The sequence below is a fragment of the Protopterus annectens genome, chromosome 12.part0 (assembly GCF_019279795.1).
Source record: "Protopterus annectens isolate FY-2018-M chromosome 12.part0, PAN1.0, whole genome shotgun sequence".
Lineage (NCBI taxonomy): Eukaryota > Metazoa > Chordata > Ceratodontiformes > Protopteridae > Protopterus > Protopterus annectens.
Window position 1 is genome coordinate 673,002,880 of NC_056746.1, and position 16,467 is coordinate 673,019,346.

Consider the following 16,467-nt stretch of genomic DNA (forward strand, 5'->3'; position numbering starts at 1 on the left):
ATCTGCGTAGGACTTGTTATTTATGCCCTGCATTCTTTTAGTGAAGAGCCTCTGTGGACATTCCAATCATCAGATGTGCCTGATTAGGTAAATGTGAAAGGGGGCACTGTACTCAATGATAGGACTGAGGAATGTCAAACAGTAGCACAATGACCTTCTTGGACCTAGATACCATACCTTTGTTTATAAGTTGTAGAACATAGAATGATTTCCTCACCACCATGAATTCATAATGGTCAAAGGCTAGATTACTGTCTATGTGTGCCCCAAATCTCTGGTTGACTCTTAAGTGTGTGTTGTCAATATCATAGTTACCAGGGTGGCTGGCTTCCTAAAGGATACTATTATGAATTTCTTGGCATTTAGTTTTAGTCCATGGCTCTGACACCAGTTATTTGTCTGTGTCAGCCCTTATTGGCGAACATTAGTGTAAGTGGGGGATTCAATGACTGCTCCTAATTTACAATGGTCTGCAAATTTTGTCAGCCAGACACCCTTGACTTTGCCCTTGATTGTACTGATGTAGATGCCAAGAAGGAGAGTTCCAAGGACTGATCCCTGAGGCAATCCACTGGTGACCAGCCTCTTCGTAGAGGTGGACTCTGCAAATCTAACTTCCTGAGTCCTGTTTGTGAGCCAGCTGGCTATCCTCTAAGTGATATAAGGGTTTAATACCTAAGCTATTGAGTTGTTTACAATGTCTTAGTGGGGTATTGTGTCAAATTTTTTGGCCAAGTCAAGGTAAGTAGTGTGAATTATTTTACCCTCATCCATTGCTTTAATGACCTTCTCAAAGAAGTCCATCAGGCTGAGTAGGCATGACCTGCCCTTGATGAAACTAAACTGGGTTGAGTCCATTTTCTGGAAGTTTCATATGTCATTATTGATCATTTCTATGATAATTCTTTCCATGTTTTTTCATATGAGACTAGTGATACTTAAGAGTCTGTAGTTTTCAGGGTCTGTAGATGACCACCTTTGTGCAGAAGAATGATGGTTGCTGTTCTCTATTTGTGAAGCATAGCCTGTTTGTAGAATGTGGTTAAAAAGGGATTCCAGAGGGTTTGGTAGGTCAGGTTTCCTACTGTTTAAAATGAATCCTGTGATAGTATTGGGGCTCATTGATGCAGTGTTTTTGGTCTTAGAGAGAGAGAGCATTGAGGACTTGTTCTCTAGTGATTGTAGGGGGCAATTATATTTGATGATATTTCTTGATGGGTGGCTGTGGAAGAGAGAGACCAATAAAGCTAGCACTGGGTTTGTCTGTGAACAGGTTTGCCATATCATCTGGCTCAGTATAGGTGGCTCCATTAACAATGATCTCTACTCACAATTGTGTATTCCCTTTGAGGTTGTGGATACAGCTAAAGAACACTTTGTAGTTGTCCTTAGCACAGGAGGCCAAATTTACCTCAATTTGTCTTTGATAGACTTTATTTGTCCTCAGAGTTGTTTGTTCAGTTTGATGAGAGTGCTTTTATCCTCCTGGGTGCTACACCTCTTAATTGCTGCCATGACCTTCTTCCTTCTGTTTTACAGCCTATTGACATTGTGATTCTACCAGGATGATTTGTTTTTCGGTTAGCTGTGTACTTATTCCTGGGGAATACAGTTGCCTCTATGCAGATATTAACATGCTTGTGTAAGGTTTCTGTGAACAGTTCCACATAGGCAATGGTGTTCTCAGAGTGTAGAGAGGGTTGAAATGTTTCCAGTTATCTCCTAGTAGTAGGGAGTTAACCTTAGAGTAGTTCCTGAATATACCAGTGTTATCTGCAGATCTGGGTTATATTTTGACTTCAAACTAAACTGTTTTGTGTTCTGATCTTACCAGAGAGGACATTGCAGTGGTGGTGGTGGTGCTGGTGGTGGGGGGGGGGGTGCAGCACTCTCCCATATTACTGAGGACCAGATCCAGTATATTTGTGCCTCTGGTCAGAATATTGAGAAGCTGGTCCATATAGTTTGTGTTTAAAAATCCAGGAATCTCTGTGCCTGTGTGTTTGATGTCATATATGAATTCCAGCTAATAGTGGGATAGTTAAAGTTGCTCATGAATATAGTATTGGGTTGGATGGTGTGTGTTTTCAGTAAGCTTAAATACATATTGTGGGTTTCCTGGGTCATAGGAGGGATCTATTGCTTAAAAGGTGCTGGCAATGAATTTTGCAAATTGTGAGTTGAATGTGGAGAAGCTCAAGTGCATCACTCTGTTTGACTAGCCTTGAGGTATATTTATTTTTCATGTAAGTCAATACTTCTTCACATTCAGTCCGTGCCTGTGTAGTAGCTGGTCTAAATGTATTGAAGGCATTATAGCATTGCACTGTCAGGATGCTGCCCATGGCTTTAAGCCATGACTCAGTGATTGTATAGATGTCAGCATTCTCTAGGGTGAGGAGAGCTTATAGGGAGTGGATTTTCTTGCTTAGACTGATAGCACTGAGCAGTAAAATCTTCAGATTTTCTTAGCTTTGATTTGTTATGTCGGAAGTATTTTCAGTTTGTCATTCTCTAAAAAGGCACTATAGGGGAGAACAATGTTTTATTTAACATTCAAAACTCTGTAGGGGAGAGGTGGACACCATCCCCGGCAAGGCCATGTGGGATGAGTTTGCAATCTCTGATTCTACCCCAGTGCAATTTCTTTACTAGGACAAAGTCTGCCTGAATTGCTTGTTCATGATCTTGTGACTGTGTCTCTTGCTGAACCATGTGTTGTCCACCACCAAGTCCTTTACCAGACAGAAGGCTAGAATGTCCTCTCCTTTGTTCCACTTGGTCCTCCCATATAGACTTGGGCAATCCTCATATCCTGTTCTGCCACAGTATATAATTGGGAATGAAAAAAGAGCATAAAGGAATGTGCATATAGATGTCATTATAGATCTTTAGGAGAAATAGGGAATATGTTTTTTAAAAATAGGTTAAAGGACTACTGAAGTAAAGACAAGCTGTGAACTAGAGATATATACTTGTGATAGTTACATAGATGATATCATTTTATTTTATTTTATTTTATTTACTGGCCTGGTAGGGCATCTTGGCACACACCCTTGACAGCCTTTTTGGGGCAACCTGGGAGCACTGTCTGCTTTTTTTTGAGTTGTTCATTGCTGCACAACAGACAAAAGGAGTTGCAAGAAAAATACCTTGGACACTGGACTACAGGAAGAAATAGCTCAGAGCCTTAAACCTCAATGTTAAGTACCAAAAAAGAATAAATTGGAAGGATGGTGAAGCAGAGGTAAAATACAGAAGTGCGCAAAGGAGTGGTGCTGATCAACTATGGATGTGGTAGAGCTGTTTGAGTTAACAAAGGTAGCGAGGCAAGCTAGAGGGGTCTGAGAGATTGCATTGAAAAAACGCAGTGGTGACCTAGGCACTCTATTCATTTAGTGTGGATGAGGGAATGGAGGTTTGGAGTCTTGAGTAGTGCTCAGAAATGCAGTTAGTAGGTGCATGAGTTATGGCTATGATGGCAGAGGCTTTAAAGAAGGAGGAACAAGGAAATTATAGCAGGGAAATAAGTAATACAGTGTTGGCTGAATATGGTATGAATCTTTTGGTGGCAAATACAGGATAAATCAGTGGCAAGATAGAGGGTAAGGAGAAATAAAAAGTTGTAGTATTTATTGACTGAATGACTGAAGAGACAAAACATGCATTGAGGGACAAGAGAAAAAGAAATTGCTTGTATCATATTGCTTACAGCCTGCAAGCTATAGGTTTAGGTGGAAAACTTAAGCAATTTGTTTTAGTGACTGGTGTTTTAGGAATTTGTTGTCAAAAGAGTGACTTGTAAAAATGCTAAAGATAGTACTTGAAATAGTTACTGTCAAAACCTTGAGAAATGGAATCTCGATCACAGCAATAACCACAATGGACCTCTGAAGTTTATCATGTTGAAAAGTAACAATCCACAAATATCTTTGATCTTGAAAAACCCTACTGCTCTGGAATCAGGAGCAAGGGGGAACATGGGTCCAGAAGGGTGGCAAGGACATACACTCGGAATTGCCGGTCTTCAGCATTCTACGAGTCAGTTTTCCATTTCTGGCATGGTTCAAACTAAGATTCTATTTCTTAGCCTTGTAATTGTACATGGTATGTAACCATTTAGCAAATCACAGTATAAGTTTAATTTAAATTAAAAATGTAAAATTCAAATGTAAATTTAAATCTAAATTTAAACCTAAGGTTAAGATTCAGTATGTGTTCATGTATGAATTGTTGTTGAAAGGGTCAGTATAGTCTGGATGAATAAGGAACTTAGAACATTAGAATTTTGTGTTATAAAAGTGGATCACATAAATGATGATGCCAAAGAATGGGATTATTTAATTTGTCAAATGGAAAAGTGACATATTGTACTGTATATGTGAATTTTATTTCAAAGTAAAAAAAAAAGAAAGCGCACAGGGAAAATTATTTATTTATTGACATTTGATTATTGGGAAAGTCAGAGTGGGTAGGAGTCTATTTTCAGTGGAGGCCCTGGGAGAAAAGCTCCAAAGTATTAAGAAAACATTTTAAGAATAATAATTTTACTGTCTTCAAAAAATTATACAAAAACAAATAGTTTAAATAATTATACCAAATTAGACATAATATGAAAACAGTGACTATGTGCAAATCCATGATGTATGAGAATAATTTAATAGTTAGAGAAATTTTAGCCAGTTTATAGAAAATTAATGTTAAGTTAGTACAATACAAACAGGAATTGCAATATGAAGTGATAGAAATGCAGGCTTATGGTATATTTAGAGAGAAAGCTGGGGAGAGAAATTGATAGAAGTAAGAAATTGAGTGATGAAGGGAGAGTAAGGAGATGTAAGGTATAAATAGGTATTTGTCCACATTTAGGGACATAGTTTATCTTGGTGTTGAGCAAGAACAGAACCAGCTTTTGGCCAAGAAGTCCTTCAAAATGGATTTGAAGGTTGGGAGACAGGCTAATGACCTGATGGAGACAGATAAGCAGTTCCAGGCCTTACAACATGGTACAAATACCGACAATGCCCAGCAGATATGATAGGTTAGTGGGCTGGAGTTTTTGATCATTGGATCGTAATGACCAACTAGGAACATAGTTGTGTAGAATGTTATTTTGTGCTGGACAAACAGATGGATTCTGAATAATTTTACAGGTGGTAAGAAGCTGTATATATTAGTTGATGGAGTAGTTGTGATCATTTTAGGCTTTTTAGTGATATACAGTGGTGGTTTCTGAAAGGGGTATTTGCTGAAAATGTAACAACTTTGTTATAGCGTTGCTCAAGCTTTGATTTTTGTGATGCCTGAAGGTTAGTAAGGATGGGTGCACCATAAAGAAGTATGAGGAGGAGATAAGTAGTGGTAAGTTTAGCTTTATTTGCATCGGAGAGAAAGTTTTTTTGTCTATAAAGCATCCCAATGTTTTGATGAGTTTATCTGATGCACATTTTTGTATATGTAGGTCGAATTTAAGATTATCATCCACTATCATTCATAATAATCAAGACAGAGGTAATAGATGAATTATCAAGAGACAGGTATTTATCCACCTGTGGTGCTTTCCTTTGTTTTTTTTTTTTTTTGGGAGGGGGTTGGGTTTAACAATTAATCTGGCTGACATTCATAGCCAATTTTTACAGCTTTACAGCATATACTCAGTGCATAATTAACTACAGGGAAAGATTGTAACAAAACTAAAGTATGACTGAAAAAAAGTATAACTACACAACATTAAGACAGCTGGTGCACAGTATGTATGCAAATAAGCAGATTCCACTCACATGAAAAACTCATTACACTAAAAATCACAAACCAAGAGGAGTCTTTCAAGGGAAATATTTTATTAAAATTGAATACTTCCATCTGTACTGTAGCAAAATGTCATCAGAATAAATTAAAAAAACAAATAATGCAATTTAACCATTTTCATCAATGATGTAAAAAAAAAAAACAGATATGATCTGTCAGAGGTCACATGGCTCAAAACAAACACACATACTTATAAAAATAATGAATCATTAATATACGTAAAATCAGATAAAGCAACATTCATTCATGAATTCCTAAATCTTAACGTAGTTCAATTTTAAAATACTTTTAAATGACAGACTTTCATTTAAATCCAGTATCTTGTAAATATTGAATCTTAAAAGCTGTCACAGGTGTTTATATAATAACCGTGTCTCTCACTCATCAGCAGACAGTTTTACTTGCTCTTCTTTTCTAAAACAAAAGAATAAAAATGTTTTAAAATTTTCTCACAACTTTTTTATGACATAAATCTACTGGTAAATCCTTTTCCTCAGCAAATTAATAGTTTTACCCTTGTAGAAGGCTGTGAAGGATGAAGTAAATGGCACTTCTATTTTCACAATCAAAATAACCCATAACTGTGATATACTGCAAACCCAATGTAATTTCTCTGTTGTTATAAATAAACTTACATTGGCAATAGGCACCATATTCGAGCATGCCAAACAATCCATTTGCTGTCTGAACAACACATTTCTGATGTTAGTTTGAATTTTCTTCTGCAAAAAATTAGCATCTTCATCATTCCAAAAGTATAGAAGTGCTCCTGTTTTACATCCTATTAGAGGTGCAGATGGAGGAATTCAACTACTCATAGTTTTTGTTGAATTGAAAGGTGCTTTAGATGTGCTTCCAAATATGCTAAAATACTTGTGGCATTGTTTAGATGTCCTTGCCAATATACTGGCCAACAGATTCAGTGCCAACTTTACCACTCTCTCCCTAATGAAAGGACCAATCACAATACCAGTAGATTGCCAAGCACCCAGTATTACTGCTGCACAGGTTAAAATGGCACTGTCCAAGGCCAAGAATACAGCTTTTATGGGACCTGACAATATTCCTGGCTGTGTTCTACATGAACTACAGAATGAACTGGCACCTCACCTGTGTGCCCTGTTCAATCACACCCTCACCTCAGACTTTGTCCCTAGTGTATGGCACACTGCTACAGTCATCCCTCTCCACAAAGGAGGACTACAGACCCTGGGAACTATCGCCCCATTAGCCTGATGAGTCTGATATGCAAAGCTATGGAACGCATCATCATGGACCTAATAAACAAGGATATAGGGAATCTCCAAACTCTGGATCCCACACAGTTTGGTTTTATGAAGGGTAGATCATGCCTGCTCAACCTGGTTGACTTCTTTGAGTAAGTCACTAGAGCTGTGGATGAAGGCAAGGTGGTTCATACAGCCTACCTTGATCTGGCCAAGGCCTTTGATACCATTCCCCACTCAGGAATCATAGAAAAACTCACTAAGCTAGGCATCAACCTCATATCACTTGGTGGGTTGCAAACTGGCTCATAGATAGAACCCACAGTATGAAAATAGCTGACTCCAAGTCAGACTGCTGACCAATCACAAATGGAGTCCTATAGGGTTCGGTCCTAGGTCCTCTCCTGTTTGATATCTTCTTCTCTGAAGTACAGGCCAACACAAAGGGACTCTGGCTGACAAAGTTCACAGATGATTGCAAGTTGGGAGCCATTATTAACTCCCCAAGTGATGCTGACATCCTACACAATGGCTTCATTGAGACCAATGACTGGTATCAGAACCATGGCCTTAAGCTCAATGCCAAAAAATGTGTCATCATCCACTTTGGGGAAAAACCTGGTTCCTATGAATTACCACATTGATGGTAGTCCAATGAACATGGAAGGTGTTATAAGAGATCTGGGAGCAGAGGTTGACAGCAACCTGTCTTTTGACCACCACATTGCCACTGTGGTCAGAAAGTCTTTCTATGTGGCATATCTCAGTACTAAGGGTTTTGCATCCAGGAAGAAAGAGGTCACTTTCTCCCTCTACTCTTCCTGATTAGGCCAATCATCGAATACAATGCTCCATTTGGCATGTAGCTCACTAGACACCTGCAACAACTGGAATGGCCACAAAAATACCTCACAAAGAAGTCCTAGGCATTAACCACTTGTACTATATGGACAGACTAAAAAAACCCCAACTATTCTCTGTCTCATATTGCCTACTTAGAGGCGATCTTTGCTTGACTTACAAAGCCATGTCTGACCCAGCTCTGTTTGAAATGCTACATCTAAAGAAATCCCAATCCCTCTGCACCACATGCTCCAGAGATCTCAACCTCATTACCACAATCAACAGAACATGTTGGAGGGACAGGTTCATAACCCAGAGACTGCACATGATGTGGAATAGACTTCCCATACATGTCAAACAGAGCATCTCACTGGTCCTCTTTAAGAGAAATCCTGATGAGTGGATGGGAAATAGAAACTTCACCCTGGAGATCACTCAAGTGGTGCTACTTGACAGAGGCACTGGGAACTAAGGTTGGGTGGCACACTGCCAGTGTAATCCTATGGGCTAGGCCTGTATAGGCTCCAGGGCCATTAGCCTAGTACACACCTATGAACCTATGAACCTATGAGCCAACATCAGACAGAATGTTAACTGATTTTTTTAGTAACAGTTGATATTCCAGATCTGTTACCACACAAGAATTGAGGACTGACTGGTTTTGGGTAATGCTACCAAATATTAATTTTATATGAACTGATGAAATTAATTTATTACGCTGTTTAATCAAGGAGGTGTTGGCAAAAAAAAAAACTTTTTCACCTTTAAAGCTGAATTTTACAAGCTAACTTCTGCAGAAGCCACGAGTGCTGCTCCATTACCATTGTTTGCAAAATTCATTTTAGCTGTTTGGAAAACCAGTTTTGTGTTGAACAGTCATTATAAGGATTATTAAATTTATATTTTTGATAACAACGTGATTTGTTTATTTTATGGTTTAGAGAGTTTAAGATGTTAGAAGGCTTGGCTACTCCAGTGGCATAGAGTGATAAAGTCCTGACTATGGCTCAAGTGAGCTCAGTTCAATTACTGATTTGGGTGGCTAATGGAGCAGCAAGGAGGTAGGGGCATGCTCTTCTTGGGTAGGGGGGGGTGCCTGTCAATGACACTCCCTAAGGGGAGGTGTGGTCCAAAGAAGGTAGTTGCCCTCAGACATAGTAAATGAGCATGGGAGGGTGGGGAAAGGGAGTGTTAAAAGACAGCTAGCTAGACTTTCATGTCTAATTTTAGATACATTTATTTTTTTATATCAGGTAATTGAACAAAGAAATTGCTTTTAAAGAAACTTACCATGCGATTCATAAAGAACCCCAGTGTTCACATTAAGGGCTATGGTAAAAAGGTCCTCTTTCTGTGATGTGGTATTTTACAATTCAGAAACACATTAACTGCAATGAGGAAATGTCTCAGTATCAGCTAATTTGCATATCTCTGAATTGCCAGCACTTTCTTGTGGTAGCTAACATCGGAGGCTGCATCATGTAAGCACAAGCTCCACTCCTCAACCACACTCCCTCACACAAACACAAAATAAAGTGTGCGCACACAGACACAGACATACACACACATAGACATACACACAGACGCATACACACGCACACACACACACACACACACATGCACACAGACACCCCCACACACACACACACACACACACAGACACACACACATGCACACAGACACCCACACACACACAAACACACACACACAAAACATACCTGTCCCTACTGTTGGTATGTCTCAATGTTTCCTTTTTCTCAGCCCTGATAATTCATGAATGATTACAATCAGATGTTAATGACAGACATTTAAGTATTACACTTCATATCCTACTTTAAATGCACGGTAGTGCAAAAACTGCTATCCTAGCAACTGCTGAAGTTTGTAGGAGGCATAATTAAAAAAGTGCATGATTTTGGCTTTGTCTTGATGTGCTGCAATAAAAGGTTGAGAGGTATGCTTAATGTTCTAAGTTCCTCTCCCTTATAAGTCATGCACTGCTGCAGACATTAAACAGTGCCCAAAATCCTTATTATGTGACAAAAAGAAACTACTTCACTAGGTTATCATTTAGCTCCAGGTTAATATTAGGGTTTCTGCTGCCAAGGATACAGGGCTAGAATTCATCCTATTGTAATTTATTCTTTTTTTTCTTACATCTTAGCTTTCATAGTTGACATGTCTGGCATTTAGTGGGGGCACAGAAGAGTAAGCTCCTGTAGTAGCAGCAGGAGGGTACAAGATTAGCATCCCTTTAAATGCATTTTTAGACACACTATTCAAAGTATGCCTGGTGTCTTGTAGTGCCCCATACAACATGTTTTTTTAATCAAGTGTCTTTAAAACATCCTGTATAGAGTATCCCTGATGCCCATTGTTCCTCCAAACCACATGGCAGTGAAGAGTTCTCCCTGGTATCTAGTGTTGCCCCCTCAACTTATGGAAATGCCTTACAGCAAGCAGTTCTGCAGGGAAAGCACATGGCTAATTAGCATACACCTCAACCCCAGTGTGCCTCATTATCATGTAGCATGGCCATAGAGACAGCCCACAGCAGTGCTGCACATCTTTCTGTAAATGCACTGTGGTAGGGCTGTCTCTAAATTAGAAAATATTGTAGTGAAGTGTGCCCCTTAACATTACTTGATTCTGACTTACAAGAAGTAATTTCCAAAATCAATGGTTCCTTTTCTTCAATTCTGGTTAAACCACTGGTGAAGAGAGATGATTTTACAAATGTTGCAATGGTAATCCATTTTTCAAGGAATAGTATGAACATTAAGAACACAGGTAAAATACATTAGAGCATTTTGACAGGACTATTCCTCTTTTCATTCAGAAAATTATGAACATCAAAGGTTTTCATGAGAGGCAACCTGTTGTAACTTCTACCAACTGACTGATGGGCATGTTCAAATGTGTTACCTAAAGAGTAAAAAACAACTGCACAGCAGGGATGAAGTTGTCACGCCAGTACACAAAGAATAGAACTGGGATAAAAACTGAGTGACAACAAACATAGCTAAGTAAAATAAACCAAAAAGCTTTTATTATAACTTAGTAAGCACTTTTGTGTTGTCCTCAATGCTTCATCAGACTTCAAAAATACACAAGTTAACACTATTTTAAATCCAAGCCACAAATCAGGGACTGACTCCAATTATGACATCATAACAAGCTGTCCAGTCAGCTATAGAAATTCTGACCCTGCAGGTTTATTTATGACACCAAAATAATTACACTTGGGCCATGGTATATCGCAGCTAGTGTACATGTTGATTGTCGAACAAGAGGCATTTTCTATGTGGGTAAAACTATTCATTCTATTAAGTAATAGACTTATATACTCTATCTATCACCCTAAAAGAGAATTTATGTGCATTTCCATATGTACTGATATGCTTAGCCAAGGAATTAGTGTCAATATATCTTCTTATTTCTAAATCGCGCTCAGTTATTCTTTCCTTCAATTTTCTGGTAGATTTCCCAACATAAAATGTCTGACATCTATTACAGGTAGCCAGGTATATTATATTTATTGTAACACATGTTGCTAAGCCGGAAAATATAGAATTCTTCCTAGTTATTGGATGTTGAAAAGTATTATTTTTGTTAATGACTACACAGCAGCTACAATTGTAGCAAGGAAAGGTATCTGATTTAGCAGCTGTTATACCCCCCATTCTTGACATACATGACTTTATAACATAACTTCTACTTTAAACTCTGACAGTTTCTGTATGAGAAACTGGGTTTCATACCAACTATGGGACATAATTCAGGTAAAGATGTTAATATACACCAGTTATTATTAATAATTCTTTTTACCTCAGAAGTGGCTCTGTTAAAAGTTGTAACAAAACGTAGCTTACCTGCATCTAAGTTGATCTCCTTAGTTATAGAGGCTACTTCCATTGTGTTCATAAAAAATATAGGGTTTAGTACTATCATCCCTACAGCTCAAGACATATTTCATTTCCATATCTAGGAACTCATTACTGTAGTCCCTCTCTATAAATTCATCTTTCAGTTCCTGCATTTGTTTCCTACATTCTTCTATGGAGGTATTAAGTTTGCTAATTCTAACAAACTGAGCTTTTGTGACACTTTTAAACACATGTGGTGCATGCATACTGTTTTGATGGAGAAATGTATTCCTATGTGTAGGTTTTTTATGAACAGTTTGAATTTCAGTACCATCAAAAAAAATTCTCTCATCCAGAAAGTTAATGCTAGTATCTGAGCATATCATAGAAAAATGTAAAAACTCAGTACTGTTTAAAAAGTTTAAGCACACATCTAGTTCATCCCTACTACCATGCCAAACAAAAAACAAGTCATCCACATATCTTTTAAAACAACTAATATTCTGAGAATATTGCTGTGGCCCATGACATATAAATTCAGTCTCCCATTTATCCAGTACTAGGTTAGCATATGTATTAGCAATGGGTGTACCCATTGCTATGCCAGATATTTGATGGTATTTTTTTTCATTGAAAACAAAATAGTTATTATCTAGTACTAACTGGAGTAGTTCACATATAGTTTCACTGAATCTACCAGAGTATTGCCCATTTTTTACCAGAAGTTCCCTTATGGCATCCATGCCATAACTATTAGGTATAACAGTAAAAAGTGACTGAATGTTGAGTGTGAAAATGTTAGAAATAAAGCAAGTCCCTGGGGATCTGTTGAAATGTGGCATCTGGCTGAAAAGCACTTAGTTTAAAAGAGTAAAAATATCAGAAAACTGTACCAATGTCAGTTATTTTCACTGTAAACTATTTATAATATTTTGATATTTTTTTATAACAATATTAGTATGTAATGTCAACATCAATCAGTCCCATATCAGAGTTTTAATAGTCTTAAACAGTGCAGTTTTCTGAGTTCTAGTATGCTTTTTATGGAGCAATAATAATTAAGCCCCGGTTTTCTACAAGAGTTCAGTTTCAATCGCCACAGAAGTTCACATTTTTCTAAATGATTAGGGATGTCTCCTTCCAGATAGAAAGTGCCCACACAATCAATAATTTGAAATTTAAAGCCAGTGTGTCTTTTGTGAAGCTGAAGGTGCTGAGACAGTACATTATTCTTTCACTTAGCTCTAACTTCGGAAAGATAACCAGAAATCCTTCTTTTAAGTCTGTTGAGCATTTTACCCACATAAAATGCATCACAGTCATTGCAGCTTGCCCTGTAAACCTCCTGCATTGGTTTTAATCAGTTTCTTTAAATAAGGGCACTAGCCAATGTCAGAAAAAGTTAACAATTGTCTCACATGTGGAAAGCAAATACCACACAGAGACTTCCATTCATACTGCATCACTTGTATAGGCTCAGACCACAATGTCCCCTGTTTCCAGTTCTGTGCCCTCTTTAACATTTTGAAATGGTGTCCATCAGCCAAAAATCCATAGACATTCTGAAAAAACATAAGGATAAAGAGAGAGACAGACCACACAAAGCTAAGTCTTCCAACAACTCTACCGATAAGCAGGTCATCAGTTCTCCAGGATTCAGTGAGGCACCTTAGCAGCCCCTGATGCCTGATTCAATACCTTCACAGGCCTCTACTGAGACCCTTTCAGAGTCCGCTATGCTGCAGAAATCTTCAACTTCCGAGCCTTTGGTTGTCTCTGCCTTGGTTGGGTCTGGAGCTTCAACACAGGCACCGGCTTCCAAGGAGGTTTTTTGCACTACCGAATCTAGACATAAAACAATGCCTTCTCCTCTGACTACCATTTCCCAAAGACCAATGGATACTCTTACACCTAAAGGCAAGGCAACTCCTAGGAAAACTACCTCTAGCCACCATTTTACTCCTGCTCCACCACCCAAAGCTCAAATGCTTAAAATGGTGGAGGATCTTATCACCCTTATCAGGGATAGTCAGGCCACAACTTCTAAAAGGAAAATATACCTTTCTTGTGAAATACTGACAGAAAAAGATTCTGAGGAGTCTGATTTTTCAGATTTTGAAGAGGAACAACAACCTCTGCCTGCTTATAAGGATTCAGATGCAGAGGAATCCATTCCTTCTGCCTCCCCATCTTTCCTTTGGGGAAACCCTTCACAACCACAGGGAACATTTCCACTGGGAATCCCAGAACTTTCCTCAGTCTAAGAAAAGACTAGTTTCTAGACCTGCCCCAGCACAGATCCTAGGCCATCCCTCCAATCTTAGAGGTGGTTGATGATGTCTTCCATGAATCCAGTTTAACTCCTGACACCCTCCCACCTGCTCCCAGAAAACCTGACAGGTATTACAGAGTACCGGATTCTCACAAATACCTGTACAGAAATCCTGCTACAGACCCAGAGGTCAATACACAGGGACCAAAAGGAGCTAAGGCTAGTTCTGCAAAGAATACTATTCCTTCAGCCAAGGACTCCAGAGCTCTGGACAGATGGGGTAAAAAAGCATACACCTCTGCAACCTTAGCTATCAGAGCACTCAACTGTCAGTTCCATATGTTAAAATATCATCAACACACTTTGAAACTATTAAAACAAAAGATTTCAACCTTTCCTGACTGTGCCAATTCAAAAGAGTTAGCAGATTTACTGCACTGTACTTGTCAAGTGGCTAAACACTCATTACACTGTGGATATGATGCCCTAGAAGCCTCAAGCAGGGCAGCAGTATTAGGATCTGTCATTAGGAGACATGTATGGTTGAAGGAACAACCTATCCCTGATTATGTCAAATCTAAATTACTTGATGCGCCGTTGGATAAGGACAGCTTGTTTGGAGTAAAAGCAGAAGAGGTGCTTAAAAAGATGAAAAACAAAGCAAAATCTATGCAAACAGTAAAAGATTTCCTTCAGGTACAACCACCTAGGTTCAGCAGGAATTTCCCCTCAAAACACTGGTCCTTTCCTGCACCTAGAAGACAGGGGCAAGGTAACCCGTGCAGGGGCAGACCACCCAGACTCCTGTCCAGGGACAGCAGAGAACCAAACAGTGGACCACTTCCACTCCAAAGGCAGGGAGTTATAAGCCATCCCTCTATGGCAATAATGCCTAATGACTCCTTCTTCCCCCCCTGCCCTCTTTTCTCTCACCAAAAACTATGAGGAAGGCTCTCCCTCTGCAAAGAAAATTGGCTTTCTGTAACAAAGAACCAATGGGTCTTAAATATAATTTTTCAGGGATACAAATTCTCCTTCAATGAACTCCCAATTCCAAGAGGGTACCCAGACTTACCTTCAAATCAGTAGGGAGAGGCATTGAAACAAGTCCAAACTCTCATATCCCAAGGGGCAGAAGAACCTGTTCCCTCAGATCAAACAGGCAAAGGCTTTTATTCCAGACTATTCCTTGTTCCCAGAAAAGAGGGTACTTGGCACCTCATCCTGGATCTATCCATTCTGAACACCTTCCTGATGGTCCCCAAATTCAAAATGCTAACTTTGCAGCAGCTACTGTCTATGCTGACAAAAAATGCCTAGATTGTTACCCTAGATCTAAAAGATGCCTTCCCACACAAACCCATAAGGGAATCCTGCAGGAAATTAATTCACTTCAGAGCAGGCTTACAACACTTTCAGTTCTCTGCGCTACCCTTTGGCTTATCTACTACTCCCAGGGTATTCACCAAATGCCTAGCCCTGGCCATAGTCTTTTGCAGACAGAAAAAATACAAATTTACTCTTATCTGGATGACTGCCTCATTCAGGCAGATTGCAAAGAAAAGCTCCTTAAGGACCTCCTCTTTGTCAAAACCCTCCTAACCTCCTTAAGGTACACAATCAACGAGAAGAAATGAAGGCAAACACCCTTCAGGAAGATCATTTTCTTGGGAGCACTGCTGGACACAGCATCCCAAATAGCATTCCTATCCCAAGAAAAGCACAGCTTCCTGCCTCTCTGTTTTACCCAGCTGGCTTCCAGAAGTCACCTCACTGCGAGGAAGTTCCTGCAAGCCTTGGGGTACATGGCATCTTGCATCCTTTTAATTCCTCTGCCCAGGCTTTACATGAGATAGCTTCAGTGGTACCTATAGAACCTTTGGTGTCAGGACTCTCAACCTCAAGAGACCTCTCTACCTCTGATCCACTGTATAAGGGCCGAGTTTCTCTGGTGGACAGGGGCTTGTGTCCAGAACAAGGGTCTTTCCTTCACCCTCCACCCAACTGGGCAGACCATTACCACTGACAGTCTCAGACATAGCTTGGGGCACTCACCTAGAAGGCAGATGCACCCAAGGTCTTTGGGATGCCCAGCACCTTCCCTTACACATGAACCAGAAGGAAATGATAGCAGTACAAAAGACTCTGACATCCTTCAAACCCCCATGTCAAGTCAGGGGTTCTCTTTATCAAAACAGACAACACCACAGTAATGTGGTACATCAAGAAACAGGGAGGAACCCAATCTTACCCTCTGTGCAGGTTAGCCATGATCTTCTGGCTGACAGCCTCTTCCATGGGACTACACCTGATAGCCCAATACCTACCAGGGATCAACAACACCCTGGCAGACCACTTAAGCAGAAGCTTACTGGACCCCCACACATGGCAGTTCCAGAGAAAAATCTTTTTACAAATCACCCAGGTTTGGGGGACTCTGGCGGTGGATCTC

General features: G+C 39.5%; 1 protein-coding gene across 1 annotated transcript in view; it reads left to right on the plus strand.

Moving 5' to 3' along the window:
* LOC122816776 (cytochrome P450 2K6-like) overlaps positions 1-16,467 on the plus strand; it is a 668,826-nt gene that overhangs the window by 587,705 nt on the left and 64,654 nt on the right. The gene's annotated exons all lie outside the window — the stretch shown is intronic.